Raw genomic sequence first — 23,414 nt, forward strand, 5'->3', positions numbered from 1 at the left:
GAGCTGAAAGAGCAGAAACATTTGCTCATCACCAGTGGTTTGTTGGCTGGTTTTGGCAGCTTGCAATTTGCTCAGCACCGCTCTTAACTAAACCCAGCAGGGAGTCACTTAACAAAACTTTGAAAAGTGTGAGAGAAATTTGGATAGTCGGAAAAAAGCACACACAAACACAATGAAGGAAATCGTTGGAACATTTCTGATAAGAATCCAAGCCTATTAAAAATTGCCATATTCTGGAGAAAAATGAGCATACATTATTTCACTTGGACTTCCAGAAGTCAGGCTTCAGAAGTATAACAACATCATTCTTTGATGTTACATACAACATCCTTTCTATCACATCATCAAGCCTTAGAAAGCAGACCAAACATGTTTCTTGCACTATTTTGTGAGGTTTAACAGGAAGTGCTAGGATTCAGACTTGGACTCTGCAATTGTTCGTTTACTCTTTATTTATTTAAGAAGGAAGAAAACTCTTAAGTAGGGAATCTCATTTCAAAGATACCTTGGCAAGGCATTGCAGTAGTTTCATATGCTCTATCTGTTATAAAGCATGTATCATGAAGATACACCTAATTAAGATAACACATTATTATCCCAATATCCACATGTCAGTTTTGGCGTGGAAGTCAGGAATGAAAAGTATCTGACAGCTGATTGTGTCACTCTTCTTGTCAAGATGGCCAATTATCTGAGGAAACTACAAATTCTAAATATTGAGTGAGTGACATAAAAGGAACTGCAGCTCCAAAGTAGCTGCAAATGAACAGAAAGAACATTAAAAGGTGATGCAACTGGCAAAAGCATTCGGGGCAGGATTCTCCTAAACTGAATGGATAAAATAGCTACACAGACAAAGGGAGGGGGGAGGATTAACGAACATGAAGCATCATTTTTTGTTTACTTTAGAAAGCTTTAGGCCTATTTCTCCTGCATTAATCCACCAAAAGTACCCGGGGTTTTTTTTTCTCTATTTTTTTCCTTTTCTTTTTTTAGCTGATTCTATCTGTTGTTTTGGCCAATATCCAGTGCAATCATTTGCCTGATTTCAAATAGTGCTGTGCTTTTTAAACTTGTAAAAAAGAGTACTGTGCATATAGTAAGCTAGACAGTAGACAAGGACTAGGTCATCACATACCAGGAATCATTTTAAATCAACCAAGTCTTCATCTTACACAATAAAATCTCAGGATTACAGGGTTGTTTCAGGTTAGGCAGACTGAATCATTATGGTTTACTCAATATTTCGCTCTTCAAATGAGGAGGGAGCGTTGCATGAAATTTTGGCATTTTACCTAAAAGATGATAAAAAGGTCACTATCAAGTACTAGGCTAAGGTTTTCCAGAGCAAAGATCAAATTCTGTCTATGCTACAGCTTTTCAAAGGACACTGAGCAAATATTTAGTCTCTGTACCTCAGTTTTCCAATCTACAATACAGAGATTTCTTCTATGTCAGAGCTATGTTTTGAAGTTAATACTCATTACTTAAGTTGCCAGTTGTCAGGTTTTATAGGCAACATCATCAGGGTGAATGAGCAGACAGCAAGTCCTCCATCTCAACATGAAAATGCAAAGGCAGCTGTTAGTAGATTGTAAACACAAACTGTATTTTACAGACCTGCAGAAAGGCTATATTGTAGAAATGTATGAAGACTTAAAATCAGGTTTGTATTTCCCTACAAGCTGGCTTGCTACTAGCCAGACTTTCGACTTCAGAGGAGCCTACTACACATTTAAATGGCAGAACAAGTATGTGATCAATCTTTCCATTCACACACCAGTTTTCCCCATGCATATATTTGATTTCGACATTTAACAACACTCTGCACTTGCCTAAAAGCCACCCACATGCTGCAGTGTGGCTGCATACGTTTTTAATTTGGCTTTTTGGGTTAGCACACAGCCTCTGCTACACTCCAGCTTTCCCTGCAAAGGGCTCCATCACAAAGTCCTACAGCACCTGCACTATTATTTGTAAGGCCAAACAGGCCTACTTATTTTAAAAGTATCATGTAATGTTGTTCTTTGGAAGAAACTTTTCGCACTTCGGATATGAAATAAAACCACTACCACAAACTCTATAAACCTTCCTCCATCTGTGTTATTCATGGGCTACAGTGCCCCAGGACCCTGACAATGCATGGGAGGATCATAATGTCCAGGGCCTTTGTTGAAAGTACTGAATTCCATTTATTTAAATAGGCAAGATTGCTGTATAGTGTATCGTTGAAATTAACTAGAGCAGCTCTTCAAAAGCAAGGAGGCTGTTGAAACAGCCTGAGTAAAAACAATCAATGTGCTGACAGACTCTACCCTCTAACATGAAAACCAAGTAATCACAAAGGCACTTTGGTATTGCCATCAGATATTGCTGTCAGCTCCCTAGTCTGCACACCTAAAAATAGTTTTCAAGTCCTTAATGTGCTTCCCCTCCTCTTTTTTCTTCTTTCCCTCAACTTTTCTTGCTGAGTTCAGATGAAGCTTTCAAACCGCTGCCAAAGGTGTTTCTAGCTTTGATCAGACCAGGTAGAATCACCATTGACCAGAACTTACAGCAAAGGCACAGTGAAAAGGAAGGGGGGAAGTTGACCATTATCCTCTGGTAAGAAACAAACCCCCATTTTTATCTCCACTTATTGCATGAACTTAGCAGGCTTCTGTGTTTGATTGAGTAACTTTGCATTCTTGTGATCTAAACTTAGCAATCTCTCCACAGCAGTGCCAGAAGGAAAAGGCTCTCCAACAATTCTTCAAACCTGTATCAGTTATTTTGAAAGTGCCAGCAGCAAGGCTGTCACAATATTAAGGTAGATATCACTAGCTCAGTAATTAATTTATGAATTAAATGTTTCAGGTCTCCATTCATCTTTAACTTTCCTTTCTCTAAGCTGTTGCAGCGCATCACTACTGAAGGCAAGTACCTCTCCTCTTGCTAAGGGAAATAAAAGTATTACCTTATTAAAACAGTGTGTGAGGACTCTCTGAACACATGTGCACACACACGCCTTGAGAGCAGTGTTTCATTAGTCCCAGCTGGGAGTACAGATTAAAGAAAAATGCCAGAAACCATACCTACAGTTTGACATATCTATGATATGTTGCAATGCCTGATATGTTCTGTGGGAAAGGAGATCTATATGCTGTACTCAGTTTCACTGAAGTGCTTGGCAGAAAGCATTCCTGACTCACAACAGTGTCTGTTCACTGGGCTGGCCAGAGGGGAGTCATACCTAATAAACTGCCATAAAATACACATACACACACCACTTTGGATCATTGATTTCACTGCTAAAGGATGTTACTGTGTATTACAGCTTTAAGTTTTCAACTTTGTCATATTTTCTAAACTCTGATCTCTTCAATTTACTTTCAGTTATGTGACATTCCCCTTTAGCAGAGCGAAAGCATGCATTAGCTAAACAATGTGGTTTGGATTTAGCGTTCCCATGCATCATTGTGAAAATGTTTGTCTCAGCAATAGTGTCATTATTGTTACTGGGAACAGCTGCTCTACTATGTTTTCTGATTGAGGAGAGCAGAGTATCTCCCTTCCCATACCACCTCACAAGCAGGGAATCTAAAGCAGGACCGTTGAGTAGAAGCAGTTCATGAGTACACAGTGTTCTGTACCTGGCTTACGCCTACCACAAAAAGAAGCAGAAAGTGCAGGAGCACAGCAGAGAACAGCAGCAAAATAAATATTGCCAACAGAAATGAAGTTTGGCTCCCTCCTCTGGCAGTTCTTCTGGATCTGGACCGGGGACTAACCTGAGGCAGAAATCCTCCTCACTCAGGTGCAGCTTTCTGGCAGCTCACCTCCATTAGACACGACATCCTTTGAGCAAGAATTGGAGCAGGGAGTTTGCCGCTGATCAAGCGGATGTTTAATATCTCCCTTGGTTTCTGAAGTGGAAAGATGTAACTCTCAGCATTCTTGCCAGCACTCCCAGCCCCACTGAAGTCAGTTTCCACATCCAGATCTACAAGAGCACTGGAGTCCCGCCGGGCTCTCTGGGAGCATCCCAGCGGCAATGCTGTGCTCGGTAGGCTTGTGCAGCTTGGCTCAAGCCAGCTGGACATTTTTAAGGAAAGCCCACAAAACACATTTGTGTGATTACACAGAGCAACAGGCTTTAACTCACCTTTCAGACCAAGACCTTCAGAGGTAATTAGGTTTCACTTTTAAATGAATTGAATCTGTTTTCCAGGGTATGAGACTTTTTGAAATGTCTTTGGATGGGAAGCCATGTTTTCAGTCAGCAGGCGTTTCTGCGAGTCCAACCTCTGGTAACGTTTTAGCTACATGAAGACCACAGCTTTTGGATATTTTGAAAGAATCTTAGGTTCCCAGCTTTGTCCTGAAATTTAGGTACTGTGAACACCTCATTTGTATCAAACAAACTTGCGTAAGGCAATCACATAGTCAATACACTCTTGCATAGCATATTCACAACGTACAGTCATAAAACCATAGAACGGTTTGGATTGCAGGAGACCTTAAAGATAATGTAGTTCCAGCCCTGCATAGGCATGGACATCTCCCATAGACCAAGCTGGTCAAAGACCCATCCAGCCTGGCCTTAAATGCTTTCAGAGATGGGGCATCCAACTGTGATAAAACAGTTTTAACAAACATGATAAAATACAAGGATTTTTGACAATTTTACCTTCAATATTTTTTTTACTTTCTTTTTTGGCTTCAAAGTACCTATTTCAATTGACCACAAATGCTGAAGTTTCAGTAAACTTGATGGGTGGGAAGAGATGGGATTTCCCAGGTGAAAAATATACACACAAAATAAAGACGCAATGCCAAAAATATCACATCTCCTACAGAAGTAGCATAAAACCAAGTTTTACCCATTTCTGCTTAGACAGTTATATTCTGTACAGTCTGCTTACCATCAGAGATATCGTGGTTTCTGCATAATTACTTTATCCCAGTCAAATTAAATCAAGCAAAAAAAAAAATTTCCTTCGGCTAAAAGATAGACAAACAGAATGCAGAGTAATGGCTAACAGCTGTGTAGGTAGGGGTACAGAGGCAAGCACAGGGAATCCAACCCTCAGCCTGACAGGAGGAGGGGTACGTATGGTACAGATCTGAGAGCCTCAGGTGTGAACAAAATGGCTTATTTGTTACGGTAAAATTCCCAAACAGGCTACTCAGTGGTATTTGTCAGCCTAGTAGTTTCTCCAGGAAAATTGTCTCACAGCTGTGTTCAAGGCAGAAATTAAGATTGCTGGGCAGCATTCCAGCTTTTGACTCTCTTCACCATTTTTCCTCAAAGGACAAAGAGGGGACAGATCCTGGTCTAACAAGGTATCAACATGCACCTGCTTTACTTCAATGGACACCAGGAGGATTTAACCACAGTACAGAAAAACCACTCCCTAATTTTCCTTGGCAAAAGTGAAGGCAAAGTCAGAAAAGGCCACCAACACCAGAACAGTCCCTGGGAGGAACATGGTATTCGTCAGTCACAAATATGCAGGAAACCTACATAAAACGAGGAATAAATAGCATTCCAGAAAAAAAGCACCTAGGTAGAGAGCACATTGTCATCCATTACACATGGCTGTAGGGGGAAGCAATCAGAGGATGCAAGGCATGGCAGCAAAGGCGTTGCTGCTGACCATGGAGTATCATCACTCTCCATGTTATATCCCAGATGTGTCTACAGACAGGGAAAAGAAATTCATTACCTATAGCTTTTCTCCTCAAATCCTCCATGTCTTCTGGTTTTACTGTGCTTTACATTATGAAGTAACCTCTGGCAAAGAAGATAGAGCAGCAAAACACAAGTGATGATATGTCTAATCTCTTCATCATGTCGAAGAACCACTTCATTGCCCCACAATAGCCCTGCACCAGTACATTGTAACATATGTGGAAATGAAAAAAATAGCTCTTTTTTCACATTTGGTCTCACAGAAATCAGGCAGAAGCATAACTCTTATCTTTTCCCACTGGAGGAGGATCTGGAGCCACAGTCTGGAGCAGCCAAGACAAAAGAGAGCCAAGGGGCCTCCCAACAACTCCTCAATATGCATTTACAGCCTCATGCTGTTTCTCTGGCAGAAACATCCTGGGAAGGAAGGCAGTGGTCCTATCCTCAGGTCACTCTGAAGAATGAATTCCACCTAGCCAGGAGGGCATGTCATTGAGGGCATGACAGTTACAGCTCTCAGCGGACTCAGGGCTGACACATTCATAACAGCTCAGCTCAGCTGCAGTCACTGGGGGCAACAGGGGAGGCATTTCAGCTGCAGTGCAGAAGAATAGCCTGGTTTGTTCTGATGTGCAAGTATCATCGCTACTGTGGGAGAAATGAAGGGGGCCAGCCAGTCCCTCAACCCTCTGCACTGCACACAGTAAGTCGATCATCCCCATCAATGAACCAAGTTCACCAGCCACACGTTCCTCAAACTGAACTCTGCAAGGGTTTCCCAGGCACGCACAGAGCTCTGACTGTGGCAAAGTGTCAAATGTATTACTCTAAGGAGATCTTTGTTTTGGAAACTTGCTTCTCAGCTACAGCTTGCTTCCTCTTTAACAATTTTAAAGCCAAGAAGTTCTCTTTAGTAGTTGCTTTTGTTTTTATTTTCTACTGCTTGCTCAGCTGGGGAAGATAACAGCTTCAGATTTAGGTCACCCATGGAAAAACGTGTTTGGTGATCTCATCTTGATCCCCAGTGAGTAACTATCCAGATCACGAGGAGTAGGAGAAAAATCTAGCCCCCACTAGGTAGATCTGGAAGATCTGGGGGAGAGGGGGAGGCACGTCTGTGTTTTTCCTTATTAAAATTGGAAGGAATGTGTTTGCTACAGGCCAGCAGTTAAGGTGCATTTGTAGGCCCATGTAAACTCCAGCCAACATTGGTTGGCCACCATCCTTGCTTTTGTGGGAACTGGCATTGACCTTTTCTTTTCAAAGGGTCAGAATCATTCATATGTGTTATGAAACATAACAGCAATTCATCTGTGTACAGCAGCTCTCGTTGCTACAGTTTCCAAGTGTGGCCAGGTACTGAACAACTTTTACATTTGGACCAAATTTACAGTGTTTCATCTATGCTTATTTCATGAGAAAAAAATGGTACAAAAAAACATATAAATGAGAAACTTTATTAAAAAATTATGAGCTGCCACAAGCATCGTGCAAGATTAGCAGATTGTTTGTTTCTTTCCCTTCATTAGCTTGTTACTCCATTATTTTTAACCTAATAACAACATTTTTGTTCCAGAGGGAAAAAAAAACCCAAGAATCACATTTGCAAATCAATAATTACATCCAAGGCAACTCTCAACAAAAACATCATGGCAATTATTTTTTACATCTTTCCCAAACCACCTTTTTAAGATATGTCAGGCAAGCCACCTATCTTCCACTTTAACGTTATTGATGTTCGAGATGGGTAAAGAACTTATCATTTTCCTACTGTGGTCATGTCATGTCCATATGGGATTTCCTTGGATCTCATAGGGTAAGAGGAGCAGCACCCTTCTCCTTTGAGGTGTTCACATCATTTGTCATCTTAAGAGTTACGTGCTGCAAGAGCTGTAATTTTATGAGTAAGATGGAAAACCTAAACCCTAACTGCTTCTGGTCATGAATACAAATTCCATGACACATCACATTACTGGAGATTTGTTTCAGAGGATGACTGCAGTGCATTCCCTTCCCAGTGTTGGTGAGAAGAGCAGAACAGGAAACTCACCTGTGGCCCCTGCTGGGGACAATGCACCCATCATGAAAGTCCTCAAGCTACTAGGAAAACATTGGGGCAAGAAGGGATATTATCAGAGTACCCCAGAACACAATTCTTTCTCCCAGACAACCTCTCTGTATGTGTTTCACTGGAGTGAGGTACCAACTAGCCAAAAAAAACTGTGATTCCTCTTTGTCAGCCATTTATAATATTATCTTTATTTTATTCAAAGCAGTCTAACAAAGCTCATTTATGCTAAAAGTGACAGGGAAATACTTCTTCCTTCAACCCTTTAAAAAGGCTCCGACAGAATGCATCATGAAGGAGCTCAGAGGATTGAGAAAACCACAAGCCTCCCAGAGTTTTCAGGAAGCATCAGCTTTTCTCTACAGGCACCTCTCTCTGGAGCCTCCCTTTCCCCCTTTTTGCTTCCTCCAACACCAATTTGCTCTGCGTTATAAAGCATGACAGTATTTACATGAACTCTGCATATACCTCAGCAGCCTGGGCCTGTAAAATGAATTTCAAAGGAAAAAGGCTGTAGCTGTTGCTAATGTGCTTTCTAGTTTTATTGCTGTCAACAGCTGAGAACTAAAAAAGCACACTAGTTTATGCTCTGTAATGTCTTCAGACTGGAGACTATCACTCAGAAAATTATGGTTTAGGGCCTTAGCACATTTTGTATTAATTATGTTTATGGTAACATCACTGTGAGGAAACAAGTATATGTATCATACACAAGTATACAATACTGCACTTATTGATGTCATTACTCCTGCAGGCCACTGAAACCAAAACAATTCCCACTGTACAATTCTCATTGCAAGCAGATATTTGTCATCCTAAAAGGTTTATACAGACTGTTTCACTTGTCACTGAAGCAAGTTCACAATTTTTATTAAATATTCACTCAGCTGCTGGTAGTTCATCCTTGAAAATTTGTTATCAAGTAGGCAAGTGGGGAAGTCCTAATCAAATCTCCACCAATGATGCAGAGATAATTTGTTCCACCATCCGCATTGACGGAAAAAAATACTTTTATCCTTGTTTGCTCACAGGTAGCTCCAAGTGCCATGCAGTTAAGATGATAAAACAGAAGTAGATAAAAAAAGGAACTCTGTACAAGCGAAGATGTAGAATACTACAGCCATTCAGGACAAAAGGAACTATGAAAATTATGAAAACTTAAAATATTACAAAACAAAATTGGCCATGTGTTTTTATTACATGTGTCCAGTTTTATTGTTGTTGGAAGCAGAACTCATAGGGTTTTGCTGTGTGAACTCCAATGCAGTAGGAGGTGCATATGCATCTTCTCCTTTCCTCTAGGGTACTCACGGTGGAAATTAAGTCACTGCCTCTCCCACTCATGACCCACCACTCAAAGGACAGTCTTAATATCCCGTCTTAAAAGGAAGGATGAATTCACTCTTGCTGTCATATGAAATATGGTACCACAAATACTTCATTTATCAGGAGATTTTATGTGCCTTGTGAGAGTGCCCCATATGGCAAGGATTCCTTTAGTCTGATTCTTGTTTACCCTAGCATGTTACTTCCAGTGACTTAGTTGCTTATCTTGTCTGTAATATGATTTATGTTAACTCATTTCCTGTAAAAGCATACACTAATAAAATGAAAAAAAATGTGGAGAAAGAGTGGGCCAGCTTTGAATTGGCATGGGAAATGTCATGAGTAACTGTATTCAAATCCTTTTAAATTACTGTTTCAGTGAACCTTTAAGGCTCTGAAGGGCATTTTTCCCTTTTTCTGCTGTTCCCATAAGATCATTTCATAGTTGCTGTTTCCATAAATTCCTGATGCAATAGATGACCTTGTGCTAGAAAGACCTGGGTCCTTTCTTTAAAGGACACCTGCTTTTCATGCTAAAGAAAGTAAGAACAAGTTTCATGAACATCCCGAACAATCTTCACAAACAGATGCTTAAAGAAAAGAAAAATCTGATAAATAGCCAGAAACATTGCATGACATCAATTCGATAGCATCTTTACCTTTTAATAGTTCCCTGGAACACCTCTGCATGTTCTGGCTTGGGCCTGCAAACCACTGGGGATCGGCTGTGCCTTGTATTTGCAAGAAGTCAAGCCAAGGAGGCAATGTTTTCCTTCAGGTGGAGGGCTCTGACGCCAGGCTCCATGACGTCCCTGGCTGAGAACAACTCCAGGTTCAACCTGAAAGACACAAAGCAGACAGCCAAAGGATTACTTAGTAAACAGGAAATGGCATGCTGCACCACGTTAGCATTTGACGAGTTTATAATGTGTTAGTAAATTACTTCAAGATGGAAATCAATCTGCTTTATTTGCAAATGTAAAAAAGAAAATGTAATTATCCAATAAAAGTGCTTATCAAGCATTGCCTTGCTTTGTGTGAGATATGTGATAAACCCTACCATATGCATGACTTGGTCATCCTAGGCAGGATGTTGTAAGACCCATTTATCAATTTGCATGACTTTTCATGTTAAAAAAAGATTTTTTTAATCTGAGCCGAAATCCTCTGGAATTCTGGATGATATCGAATAGATTAAAGTTAAGCACTGTGGAGAAATTCAGGCTTACGATTATCTTTGCAATAGGGTTGGTTTTTTGCAGTGGTAGCAGCTAGAAAACTTGCCCTTTCAAAGATGACTCACAAATCATATACAGATTCTTCCAGGGTTTTTTTGAACAATTTTCAGGTTCTAGGCAAAGTTTCAGGAAATATGAACATACAAAATTGAAAAACATGTCCCCACTATTTCTGACAGTTGGGTGAAATGGAAAATAAAGATCCTTTCTGCAAAATTTAAGAGTAATTTCTATGGAATTATAGTAGGTCAGAATCTTACAGATGAAATCAATGAACTGCTGTAGTTATAAGCTTTTTTTTTAGTTTCTATTTTCGAAATAAAAAAAAAATAATAATTATTTTGACTATCATCTGGACACACCGTAAGCCAGAACCTCCTGGTCAGACACAGGCTGGCAGAAACCACAGACAGAGACAACTGGAGCATACGTTTGCCCACATCCTGTTTTACCATGGTACCTTTCATCCCTGTGGTAAAAGTAACTCTTTCCATATGTTATTAATTATTGTCCTCCCTCCTGACAGACATGAGGTTGTTTGTTCAAGCCAATTATTCTGATAGTTTGTTATATGACCACCTGCCTAAGAGTAAAGGAGCTGAGAAGACAATGCACTTCATGCATGGCACCTACAAAGCTGAGACAAGTTTCTTGTTCTAAACTGGGATGGATTTAAATGAATCCCAAAACAGAATAGTCTTATGTGCATCAAAATACATCATACCCATACCCAATTATTTGAAACAGACTGCAGGCAATGAAAATTTGGAATATCTTCTTATTACAGAGCCACATTTCAAGGGACCAAGAACACCAATTTATTCAAAAAATGAACTTCTCTGTACTGCATTATTTTTCTGAATTAAAATGAGCAGTAATTTACCTTGCAAATCAAAGTGGCTGGGTGCAGAATTTAGTATCAACTATAGAAAAAAAAATTTAAATCCCCAAGAGATGGGTTTTTTTCATTCTTAACCTCACTGAGTGCTACCAATTAATGAAATACAAGTGGTGAAACTCAAAGGGAGTCATAGATGCTGACAAGCTGCTGTCAGAACTGTGCCACTGTGGCTGCTTGTTGTGTGAAACACTCCACCAAAGGAATTTCACTGTTCCTAAATGAGTAGATTCCTGTTCATCCTCTGCCTCTTTTCCATTTCCATAGGCCAGATAAAAATCTATATTTGCCTGCCTTAAGCTTTGTCTAGGAATATGTTAGACCTAGCATAGTGAACACAATGTGAAAACATGATTAATGATAACAGTTACTTCCTGAATCAGGTGAACTATGTACAAACCCCAAATGGTTTTTAAATAAGAGTAATGTGAATACTGTTTCATTCCAGCAATTTCTAGAGTGTATTTCTTAGCAGAGTGTAGATTTGCAGTCTTCACAACTTCACGGTTTTTTTTTCTCTGTTGTACAGAAAGCAAGTATTCCACATTATTGCAGAAACCTATAAAATATCCTTATGTTTTGTCAAATCAGCCACTTATAAAAATGTGATGGATATCTCATTATATGCTTCCGTGATCTTGGTTTTGTCTGGGATTATGAAGTGTGTGTATTGCCTACATCCACTGTACACCTTGCATTATCATCAGTGAACTTTTGCAAGGGTAAGAATCTGTGCTGATTCACTGCTCATCGTCAGTGACATTTCTTTCATAAAGTCTTCTGTCTGTAGGTGTAGAGAATAACTTTATTTGGCGGTGTAGGAAACAAGCAGGCAAAAGAGTTGCTTTATGAAAGACTGTTACAAGGCCAAAGCACCTTTAAAAAGAATTGGCTAAAGAAAGCCTTTACCAATATATTGCTTCTCAGGTAAACAATCACCAAGCCAAACAGTAGTTGCACCTGTAGAATCGTAAGAATCAAGGATCGTTCAAGTCAGAAGGGATCTCAGCAGTTCTCTGGACAAGCCTCCTGCTGAAAGTGGACTCAACCATGAGCTCAAACAATGTGCTTGGGCATTTCTCCTGTCAGGTCTTAAAGACTTCCAAAGGATGAAGGCTGTGCAACCACCTCAGGCTGCCTGTGCCACTACCCCACTGTCCTCATGGTGGGAAGGTATTTCCTCATATCCAATATGAACATCTCATTTCAACTTGTGCCATTTTTCCCTGTTCACCATGCCCGTTGCGGAGACCATGGCTCCATGTCCTCAGTGATCTCCAGTAATTATGGGGAGGAGGAGGAGGGACACACTGTTAGGGGCCTCCAAAGCTGCCTCATCTCCAGGATGAACAAACCCCAGTTGTGCAGCCTCACAGCATGAGTGGTCCAGCCCTGACCATTCCAGTGGGTCAACTTCTGCAATTCTGTTGTAAGCACACTCCACTCTCTCCTCCAAGTCATTTATGGAAATATTAAACAGGCCAGTTCTAGTGATAGACCCTGTGCTCCTCCAGGCAGTGCATGACCCGTTAATCAGCACCCTCTAAGGCAAACCACCCCACCAGGTATTTTACCATCTGGTTGTTCAGCCTCTAGACTGAACACATTGGATACAAGAATATGGTGCAAAACAGTGTCCCAAACCTAGCTAACCTTCACAGCCATAAGCTTGCCCAAATGCCTCCCTCCCAAAAGACACTCTGCTCAGCTGGTGAGTGCCACGGCTGCTGCACACTTATGTTGATGTAAACTCATGGTTTTGAAATGCAATTTCAAGCAAGGACATTTCATTTACCATGCTGAAAATGCCTTTTTATGGAATAACACAGGGTACTTACATTTGGATTTTATCAAGTAGGCCTGTCTTCCTTTAATAAATTTACCTCAAAGAGAGACACAGAGCTGTAGCCACACTACAGAAATAGATCCAGTGTAAATTTTTCTTTTATAGGACATGTGAGAACATTTTCTCCCAAAACATAATTCACTATAGTAGCATAATGTGTTAAAAGTATTACGGCTATTTCACCAAAGTTATGATATCCAAGTTTCAGGTTGCTTTCAAGACCGCATCCATGGGACTGGATATAACCTAAAACAAAGACAATCTGCCTTATGATCTAACTAAAAAAGTCATTTGGTAAGAAGCCAATATCCCTGAATGGCAAACTGTCTTGAAGTGATTCATGAAAATGTAGTTCAGGCCCTGTTGCTATTAAATCCAATGGAAGTTTTCCCACTGAAATAAATTGTTAAGGATCTAACCATAACAGATCTAATCATAACATGGAGGTTTCCTTAGACAACCTGCAGTACAAGAGAACTTTTCTTCAAATAGATTTATTCCATATTTTATGTAAGTTTCAAATTATTAAAAGGACTTAAAGGTGGGTGGGAGAGAAGCATAATCCTAATTCAAACACATGACAAGGATTAATGTGCATGAGAACACAGGCAACACTGCTTTCTTGGATTTATTCACAGTCTTGCCTTCATCTGTTTCAGGCTGTTTCTCCCCTTTTTTTCTTTCTGCACTGAGAATGTTTACCCATTGACTCGCCACAGGCCATCCTGCTCAGGACAGCCCTAGGTTTTATTTGGGCTTCTTGTAAACCACTGTTTTACTGCCCTGACTGACCACTGCATCTTGTATAAATAGTTCTCCGGAGGATGTCTTGGGGGTTGCTTAATAGTTGTGGTGGTTTTTTGTCTGAGTATGGTCAGAAGTTTGAGAAATTAAGAGGATGGTCTCATTAGCTAAGGGGAGCATCTCAAGTTGGAGGATTTTAAAATGACTTACCTGTGTTACGAACATTGGCAAGTATTAGAGTTATTCTGTTCCAGTCTCTACTATTCATGCATTTTCGCAGACTAGAAAGTTCTTTCTTTTTTTAATACCTTTCATTTTGCTGGAAAAAAGGAATATTCATTCTAGTATTGAACAAGCCACACTGCTATGATGACCTGTAGTTGCTACTGCATTATAAATACAGGTTATTTATTTATATTAGCTTTCTTACTGTCTGTCTCCTGTAAGGTTACCCCATTGTGAACAAACTCACAACATCACAGGAAATTGCTTATATTTAAATATAAATTCTTTTTTTTCCTTGCTTAAAAGTCATATAAAAGATTCCTACATACTTGTCACAGGCCCACCAATTTTCTTTTCAACAAGACATTTAGTGAAAACAAACTATGAAATAGCTTATCCAAAAATTGCATGCCAATATGGATCTCACTATGTAACAGAATAGTATATATGTACTGAAAAAATGTTAATCATGTGCAGATGACTGAATTCAGTAGTTTTTCAAGTAAGTTCTGGGAAAAAAAGGGGTTTTTAGCATGTTCATAGAATACCACTGAGATCAATAAAGGGAAACAGAAAGGCCTATAAGACCTCCTTATGTTGGCAAAGAACACCACTTCAATTAAATTTAAAATTGATTTGCTCCACTCAGTGCTAGCCCATGAAATAGACACATTTAAGCTGATTTAAAGTTAAATTAAACCTGTAAAATCTCTGTGTCCTTCGATGTAAGTGCATGCATGCAACTGATGTGCTTTTGTTTAATTAGCTCTATTGAAAATCACTCTTCAGTGGAGCTTTGCACAGCAGACCAGGCCTATGACTCCTTGCTGTCTCTATTTCAGTTGAACACTAAACTAAGTGAGAAATCCTTATGGTTCATTCAGGAGCCAGAAGTTTTGCAGGGTTCAGACTCCCTTCAGAACATCTGCAAATATTTACATTGACTGTAAGACAACTAGCGTCCCAGCATCTCCCGATCCTGGCTCCCTCAATATCCTTAAATGAGGGACATTTAGCTATTCAGTCTAAAGGCCTTTTGGTAGAGCAGTACTTACTGTGAAATGTGTTGTTTGGGTTAGTTGAATGTCTCCCTGTCACTTACTTCCCAGAGAGGATTTGAAAGTTATATATGTTTAGCAACTACTGTACACTAAAGAAAAATGGATTTCCACAAGATCTCATAGTCTGCTGGTAAGTTGTCTCTCTCTAATGCTTGAAAAATTGTGGAACAAAAAAGAAACAAAGGTCAGAGATAAAAAGGTCTTTGTGTTTGGATTAGGGCAAGGAGGACAAAGGGTGGGAAAGATGGGGAAAATGTTGAAAGTTCAGAGATTTTCTTCCAAGAGTTTGCTTTTCTGTTCCTTTCCTTTTTTTTTTTCCTTCATTCTTATGAAGTTTTTCCCACCAGCACCATCAATATAAAATACTACTAAGTTAGTAGTTTCTACCCACTTTGTATACACGCAGTTGTTTATGCAAGGGTGTTTAGCTACAATAAATTAATTAGGATGTGCATGTGACCTTGAGATAAACAGGTAAAGGATCTTGGAAGTGGATCCACATGCTTGAACTATACAAACAGCAACTTAACCACTACAGCCTCAACTCACCACATGAAAAACCATAGGTAAAAACATAAAAGTTATAGTTCTTGACTAAGTTTTCACACTACAATTCCAAAAACAAATTACAAATTGTAATTGGCAGCCTTCATTAGCCACGTGAGTTTCTAGGGGAGTACAGGCGTCTAAATATTCAGAGCTATTTAGAGTGCCTGCTCACTACTTCCACCCAAACGTGAAGGCCTCTGAACTCATTTGGTGTTTCTGTCTAGAACTGGGCATTTCTCCACGTGGTTAGTAGCTGGTGTGGCAATGTCTCATTTCCAACAAGCAGCTGTTTGGCACATCTGGTCTCACCAGCTCTGCAAGTCCAATACAAGGTGCTGCACCATGACCTTTGAAACAGAAGTGGCATCCAGCAGACATGACCTGTAAAAGCCCACTTTTGGTAGAAACATCAGGGAATCCAAAATGGGTTCTCACCTCAGTTGTGGGGATTATGAACCCTCACCTGGGATCTCCAAGACACAGGGGATGATGCAGCATCCAGGTTTGGAGAGCCAGGAGCAAACCTCTCCTGCCAAGGCTGCTCAGCTGAATGGTCAGGAGAGAAGGATTCCTGCAAGTCACGCAGAGCCAGCTCAAGAGAGAACATACAGGAATGTGTATAAGTGTACACAGACAGAAGGATCCAATGTCAGATTAGCTATCTCAATGTCTAATGGGCTAACCCTGGAACACATTACTGATTAATACTGTATTAAGGATGGCAATGATTGAATATTATCCTTGTATTTTCTGAGTTACTATCTAAGCCTGTACTAATCTTTTCCAAAAACAAAAGGGTTAAGCTTGTGTCTAATGCATCTGCCCTGGTGTTATAATCAACCAGAGGCAAAGAAAGTCATTTCTCAAAATGACACCAGTACAAGCTATCTAAATTCAAAGAAATATTTCAAACAAACTTCCATAGGAATGGAGAAGAGAGAAGTGAAAGAAGTGAGTTTGCTTATAACCAAACAAACAGGGAAATGCATCTTCTTTGGATGGAGCATTGCAGGGCAATTTCCAAGAGAAATTCAGAAAGTACTAAGCTAGCTTTTGCAGTTTGAATGCAAAGACATGATGAGTTTCTTGCAAACGTGTGCCAAAAAACCTAATCCAAACTGGAAAGAAGAGAGGAAATCTCCTGTGAGACAGTTTTTATAAAAGCTTCATTCAGGGCCTCCACCCTCATGTACTCCACCAGCCACCTTAGTTTTTCCACTCTCGCTGGTCCAAGAAAGCTCCAACTAGTATATTAAAACTTCTGGCTTTAAAATGTTTGGGAATGGACAGTGACAGCTCTATGTGTTTTAATAATCAGGCACAGGTTATCAGCTGATGTTTTAGTCAAAATAGGTATCGAGATTTAGGTCTAATAAATTACAAAACAAGTAAAATAAAGCAACACAGATGTAAAAAAATAATGACAAATATTTCAAATTTCTCAGTCCATCTGAGAATCGGACACTTTGTAGTGGAAAAGTGTAGTCAGGTTATTAAAACACAACATTAGTTACCTAGTGATACAGATTACACCCTGTTCCCACTCCAGTTCAGGGTTTTGACATTTTTAGAGATAATAGAGGGTTTTGACATTTTTAACCAGTATTTCAAGCAAAAGCACCTCACCTTCCAGCTGTACAATCAACTTCCTTGGGAAAGGGATTTAACCCCTCAAACTTCAGCATTCACTTTTCTAAAAGAAATATATCCCTCTTATATCTCTTTCACATTAGGAACCATAATTAATTTTTCATAAGAATACTTCGAGCTACAAATTTCTACAAACTTTCATCATTTTAAAAAAGATTCCTGTAACTAAACCCCCTCTTTTCTACATACCATTCACGTGCAGCACATGTTTTTTTCCTCAGTTATTACTTACTGCAAGGACCCTCCACTGTAAGTGCAGAATGTGTTAAAAATAATACCCTGGATGTTGGTATTACTTTCTGCTCTTCCAGGAAATAAGTGGCTGTCTCTCTGCACCTGACTCTATTTACAGTGAAATGTGGTCGATATATGCACCCACAATTCTGGAAACAGATTTGTGTGTGTGTGTGTCTCTGTGTGTGTGTGTGTGTGTGTGTGTGTGTGTGTGTATTGCTTTCTCTTTCTTCTTCCTTCTTTCTCCCCAACAGCAAGATTCAGCTTCCTCAGGCTTTTTCTGTCTGACGTGGCTTTCATGTTCGCTTCACCAACTGTCAGAACTCTGTGTAGTCAATGGCAGCAGCTAATAAAGCTATGCTCATCTCTTTATGGCTTTTCATAAAACTACTCCACTCTGTGTCTTCTTTTTTTCCCTTATTTCTGCTGTAGCTCTATGTGCACACAGTGTAGTGAATAAAAACCTCCCTTGGGATTGTGTGAAATAGAATTTAACACCTTCACAAAACTGATATTTCTAAAAAGGTTATTTCATTTCTCAAACATGCTGAAATTCATTGAAGTATTTTGTGCCATCTGTTTCTCCTTTTTAAATAAATAACTCTGTTCATCATGTTAACAATTATGACAAGCTACCAATATTTATGAGGACGTAGCAACACTCATATGAACTGAAAAAGTGACATTTATGTGAACGGCAAAGAGACTCTATTTCAGCTTAAGGTGTGCTTGGAAGGAGTCCCTGGTGCCAGAATGAAGATGATATCCTTACATGCAACTCAGGAACACTGAGGTGTAACTATTACGTCAATGGACGTCTCTATTCCCACATCCAGCACAGACCCCCAGGGGATTCCAGCCTGCCTCGAATCAGACCCACCATTTCTTGAAAGAGTTCAAATGGCCGTTCAATGACATCTTCATGAGATCAGCCTCACAGCTGGCTTTCTGGTGAGGTTGGCTGGCTTTAAGTGGAAACTGTCAGTATCTGCCAAATGGTGGCCAGACACCAGAACAGACTCTCCAATTAGTGGAATACCCCATTTGATGACTGGATGTGATTTTCCTGTGTGTGTATGTGCATGTTCCACCTGCGTGCTACCACATCTGAAGGCTGTGGTGATGCCCTTGCAGGGAGCCTGTCGTCCCAGGTGAACCAAAAGGGAGTCAGCCAGTCTCCTCTTCCCTGGGCCAGCAGAAGCCGTTTCAAGTTTCCCACAGCTGAAAACCACTGTGTGCAGGTTTTACGTAAGGGCCTGTCAGAGCCGGAGCGGCTCCCTTGCTGCCCACCAGTGAGCTGTGAAACACAGGTTATTAGTTCCAGATGCTGCTTCAGCGCCTTTCCTTCTGCAGAAAGTGTGCAGAAGTCACTTCTTTTGGTTTCTCAGGACTCCCCAGAAACAGAAAACACCACCAAAAGTCACTGTGGATTTGTTATGCCTCCCTCAACATCAGGCAGGAAGTCTTGTCCATGAGCCAAAAGGGATCTGTGTTACACTCATTATGGACCTTACAGCCGATTCACAATGGACCTCACAGCAAGAGCCAGAGCCTCATATTAAGTACCAATCCATTGTCAATGCATGTCTAATACACGCAGCAGGTGTGCCAGCTCCATGACAGTCCCATTCATACTCTAACAGGAACCTTGTTTTGGACAGAAAAGAGAAGCGCCTTGTGACAGAAACCAGAGGAACACGTCAGCTGCTTCAAAATTCACTATACTTGATCTCTGTCTTCATGCCTCCAAACTTCCACCCAACGGTTTTAAAGAACTGCCTCAAACCTTTCAAACTCCTTAAAGGTTTGTTTCTCTCAAAAATCTCTCCAAAGAAAAGTCATTTTTCTTATCACTTCTTAATTATAATAGAGGCAAATACTGTAGATGCATCTTTTTGCCAATTTATGGTACAACATTCCTTTGTAAATTCAAACCATTTTTTTATCACACTGTGATTGTAATCAATACATAATTTTGGTAGAACTCACCATTTACATTCTGCATATTTTGGAGTAAAAAGGAATCCAGCTTTAATTGTTCATGAGAAAAAAATGGTTCAGTAGAGAAGCTGAGCCTGCAGTTTTCAGACATATCAGAAAATATAACTTCTTAAAGCCTGAAAACATTCCAGTGTAAAACATTTTGGGCTCATGGAAAGGTAATTGTGAAAATATACAGGCCCTGTGTAAACATTAAAGTATTTACGAGGTCCTTCAAGGATTTCAATCTGACAGATTGTTGGCTCGTCTTCACTATCCGCACATTCGTAACTTCTATTGGATATCCTTGGTTATGAGGACTGCAGTAACTACCAGTGCACTTCCCAGGGCAGGTCAGCAGTGTGCCATAACTCAGCCTCCAGCCCTTCCAAGCGAAGGAGGGTGCTGCCAGCAGGGTCTCCAGGATCCCTGACCTCAGCCAGCTCCACACTTGCTCCTCACCTGCCACTCCATGGAAGTCTGCAGCTCCAAACCTGGAGGGCACGGCACCAGCTCTCATCCTGGACATTTTACGAAAGGGAATGGCTAAGATTGGGAAAGGTTTATTTTAGGTTGGAGGAAGGGTTATATCTGCTGGCATTTACTCTAGCATGGGAAAGGGCATTTATTTTATTTGTTCAGTCTGCTCTAAAAATAAACAGCAGTGCAATCTGGAATCTTGGGCTTCTTTTTATGGTTTCACCAATCTAAATAAATAATATCATTGTGATTCCTGTAGTACCTTTAGGTAGTAGCTTCATTAAATAGTCAAAATGAGAGCAGGTAGAGAATCATCTTCTGGAGTTCAGAAGAAATTTTTCCTTTACATAAGGCCTTTTGTTTAAGAAATTGACAATACTTGGCAAAGACAACAGACACTGAAAACCACATGAGGCATGGAGGCATTGTTTTCCCTTCTGTAACTGAGAATATTGAAAAATGAATTGGTTTGGCCAAAGCAACATGAGAAAATGAGGCAGGCCAGAAAAGAGAACTCCTCCTGCTTCCCTCCATACAGCCTTCCTCTCCCTGTCTCCTTTGAATATCCACAATAATACGACAAAACTGTTTGCATGTGACTTTTTTTTCCTAATAGATTTGGACACTGAAATCGCTTCATGAAAAATTTGAAATTTGGGATGAAATTTAACAGTAGAACACAGTGTCTCTGTTCTCTGAGGATTAAAGCTGAAAAGGCCCATTAGTTCATCTTTGTAGCTCATTCAGTGTCACTGAGTTTTGGTTTTGTTTTTTTTTCAGAAATCCTATAAAGAGAGAAAATCAGGTCTCCTGAAAACTACAGAGCTAAGTAGCCTTGTTTACCACCACCTGTCAGAAAAGCATGCCTCCATAACAAACATTGGGGTTAATACACAGCAGTAACTCTGCGCAGCTGGAAGTTTGCCTTCCATTCATATTCAGATTAACCTTCTTCACACAGACTCATGTGCACCAACCCTTCCCTTTGTTTTGTTGCTTTTAGGAGCAGTTCTGGTTGCAAGCACTGTCTGAAAGATGGTGTACAGTGAAGCAAGCTGCCATCAGCCCCTGGCCAGGTTAAGAGGCTCATGAAGGGAGTCTGGACTGTCCCACAGAGAGCTGCTGTAGGTGTAGGAGGGAGCAATCTGTCCTTTCACCCATCTCACATGGGCACCACCAACAGCACCACACTGAAACCAAGGCAAGGCTGTGCTGCTGCTCTTCCATGCACATAAAGCATCACCTGGTTCTGCCATAGTATTTTTGTCAGGGGTTCAATTCCACTGTGTATGGCTCATACAGCTGCTTCTCGGGTAATGGCATCACACCAAACTCAAAACCCAGCAGAGGAGAACAGGCAAAAAAAGGAATAAAAATGGTTCTTTGCCATGTTTTCTTAAACCTGACATAGGCTTAAAGCCCAAACATAATTTTAACAAATCTCACCCACATCTCAACACCTTCTCTCCATCTTCTCTGTGGTAGCCAGGATTCTCCCGAGACAAAGCATGGCCTTGTTACAGCTGCTCCCTCTTTCCTTTGTGCAGCCAGAAAAGGATCCAGCTCGCCCCACAAATACTCTAGAAAAGATGGACTGCATGCCCTCTGATGGAAAAACTTTGCCAAGTCCACCATCTAATGATGTCTGTCAGTAAGAAAGCACCAAGTAGTCATAAAACACACAGCTTCTTGAAGAGGCAAGACCGGATGCACCACATCTTACACCATGTTGGCGAGCTGTCTTTAAGTGAATACTTGTGTCAGCAAGATGAGAAAGGAATCTATTTGTGTAGTAGTTCCAAGTGCAGGCCCAAACCAAAAGCACCCTCCCAAAAGTCTGGTGATTTTCAAAATCCAAGGTATCATCTAAAAAAAATCATTAATTATCCAAATTTTATTACAGGTCAGACCAAGACCTTGGATCCCAAATAACCCTCAAACTTGGGTTGGCTCAAATTCTGGATCCAATGTCTGCGGTGTGGGCTAAGGCAAAACTAGAAGGGAGAAAGAAAAAAAAAAATCAGCCTTGCTCCATGGATCTGTAATATAGGGCCACCTCTGATACACTTTTGAAAAATATAATGAGACCACTATAATATATATTCCAGCCAAAATTCTTGGCTCCCAAAACCAGCTTTATATGGTATGCAATACAGAAACACCCAGGAGATACTATAAGAACTTTGACAAGGCTAATATTAAGCTAGAACAAAACAGAACTACTGGCACCAGCCCACTCAGCTCTTAAGTAAACTTGTCCCATTAAAAAGTAGCCTGTAAGATATTTTCTCTCTGAAGTGTATAGTAGCTTATAAAAAGCAGGAAGGGTTGCCAAGTCATAGATGTGTTCAAGTACTCCTTACCCTCATTAAGGAACATTCCCTGGCAGCCAGCAGCTTTGAGTGTTCCAGTGAACCAGATTTTATAAGGGGGGGTGTTTACAGTGGTGTGCAACGTATCTGGAAATTGTAGTGCACTGTAGCAGCCCTGTACTAGATACAGCTGTGTTTGGAGCCTTATCATGCAGAGCACAGAATAAAACAGGCAGGATGATCAATGAAGTTCCAAAAATATAATGAGTATTAAGAACACAAATCTTAAGCCTCCCTGCTCCATAGGAAGCAGAACATCCAGAGATGACAGTGACTAAACACAAATTAGGCAGTGAAATACCACTGAAGATCCATGTCTCTCTTCCACCAGTTTTGTACATAACAGTATTTACAGAGATGTCTTCACAGTCAGCATGTAGATGATGTAGCTTCTCAATGTACCTGCTGACTTCTGCAGCAGTTAGGAGTCACACTACTTGGTGGAGCTGGACCTTAATGCTGCCCCTCACCTTGTTCATCTAAGGGCTGTTTTTGCTTCTCCATTCAGTGTGTAACGTATTTTCTGCCGAGGGATATTATCCAGACCTGTAAGAGGAATCAATAAGATGACCAAACACAGAAGTCTTATCATCCTTAACACCAGTGAGGACTAAATAAGAGAAGATCCACACTTTGACAGTACCACTGCTGAGGACCTAAAATCACGTGTTCTCTTGAGTCTGTCACTTTTCCTCTCTGCTACCAACCAGGTGCTGTTTACCAAACAAAGGTTTTTCAGTTTCCATTGAAGAAGGATCCAAATTTATGTGGCATTGAAGCAAGCTGTTAGTTATCTCAATCTTTCACTCTGCATACACAAAGATAATTTATCACCTGTTTATAAACACATGCTAGCTACCAGTTCCTACACAGCTGACCCCTGTCCCTGTTTTGATTTGGGAAATTCAGCAATGCACAGTTTATACATATTGTGCTCTTTCAGAATAGTACTGAACGAAGAAGATGCAGAACCTGGCACAAATGTAACTCTGTCACCCACAGTTGCCCAGAGCAGCTAAACCTCAACCAAGCTGACACAACCAGAGGAAGAGGACAGTCTCTGCAAAAT

General features: G+C 40.4%; 1 pseudogene; it reads right to left on the bottom strand.

Moving 5' to 3' along the window:
* Positions 1-23,414, bottom strand: part of LOC136289751 (chloride channel protein D-like) — an 86,708-nt pseudogene that overhangs the window by 15,629 nt on the left and 47,665 nt on the right.

Source organism: Chamaea fasciata, unplaced genomic scaffold, assembly GCF_029207755.1.
Source record: "Chamaea fasciata isolate MVZ Bird 193981 ecotype frontalis unplaced genomic scaffold, bChaFas1.0.hap1 SCAF_1, whole genome shotgun sequence".
Classification (NCBI taxonomy): Eukaryota; Metazoa; Chordata; class Aves; order Passeriformes; family Sylviidae; genus Chamaea; species Chamaea fasciata.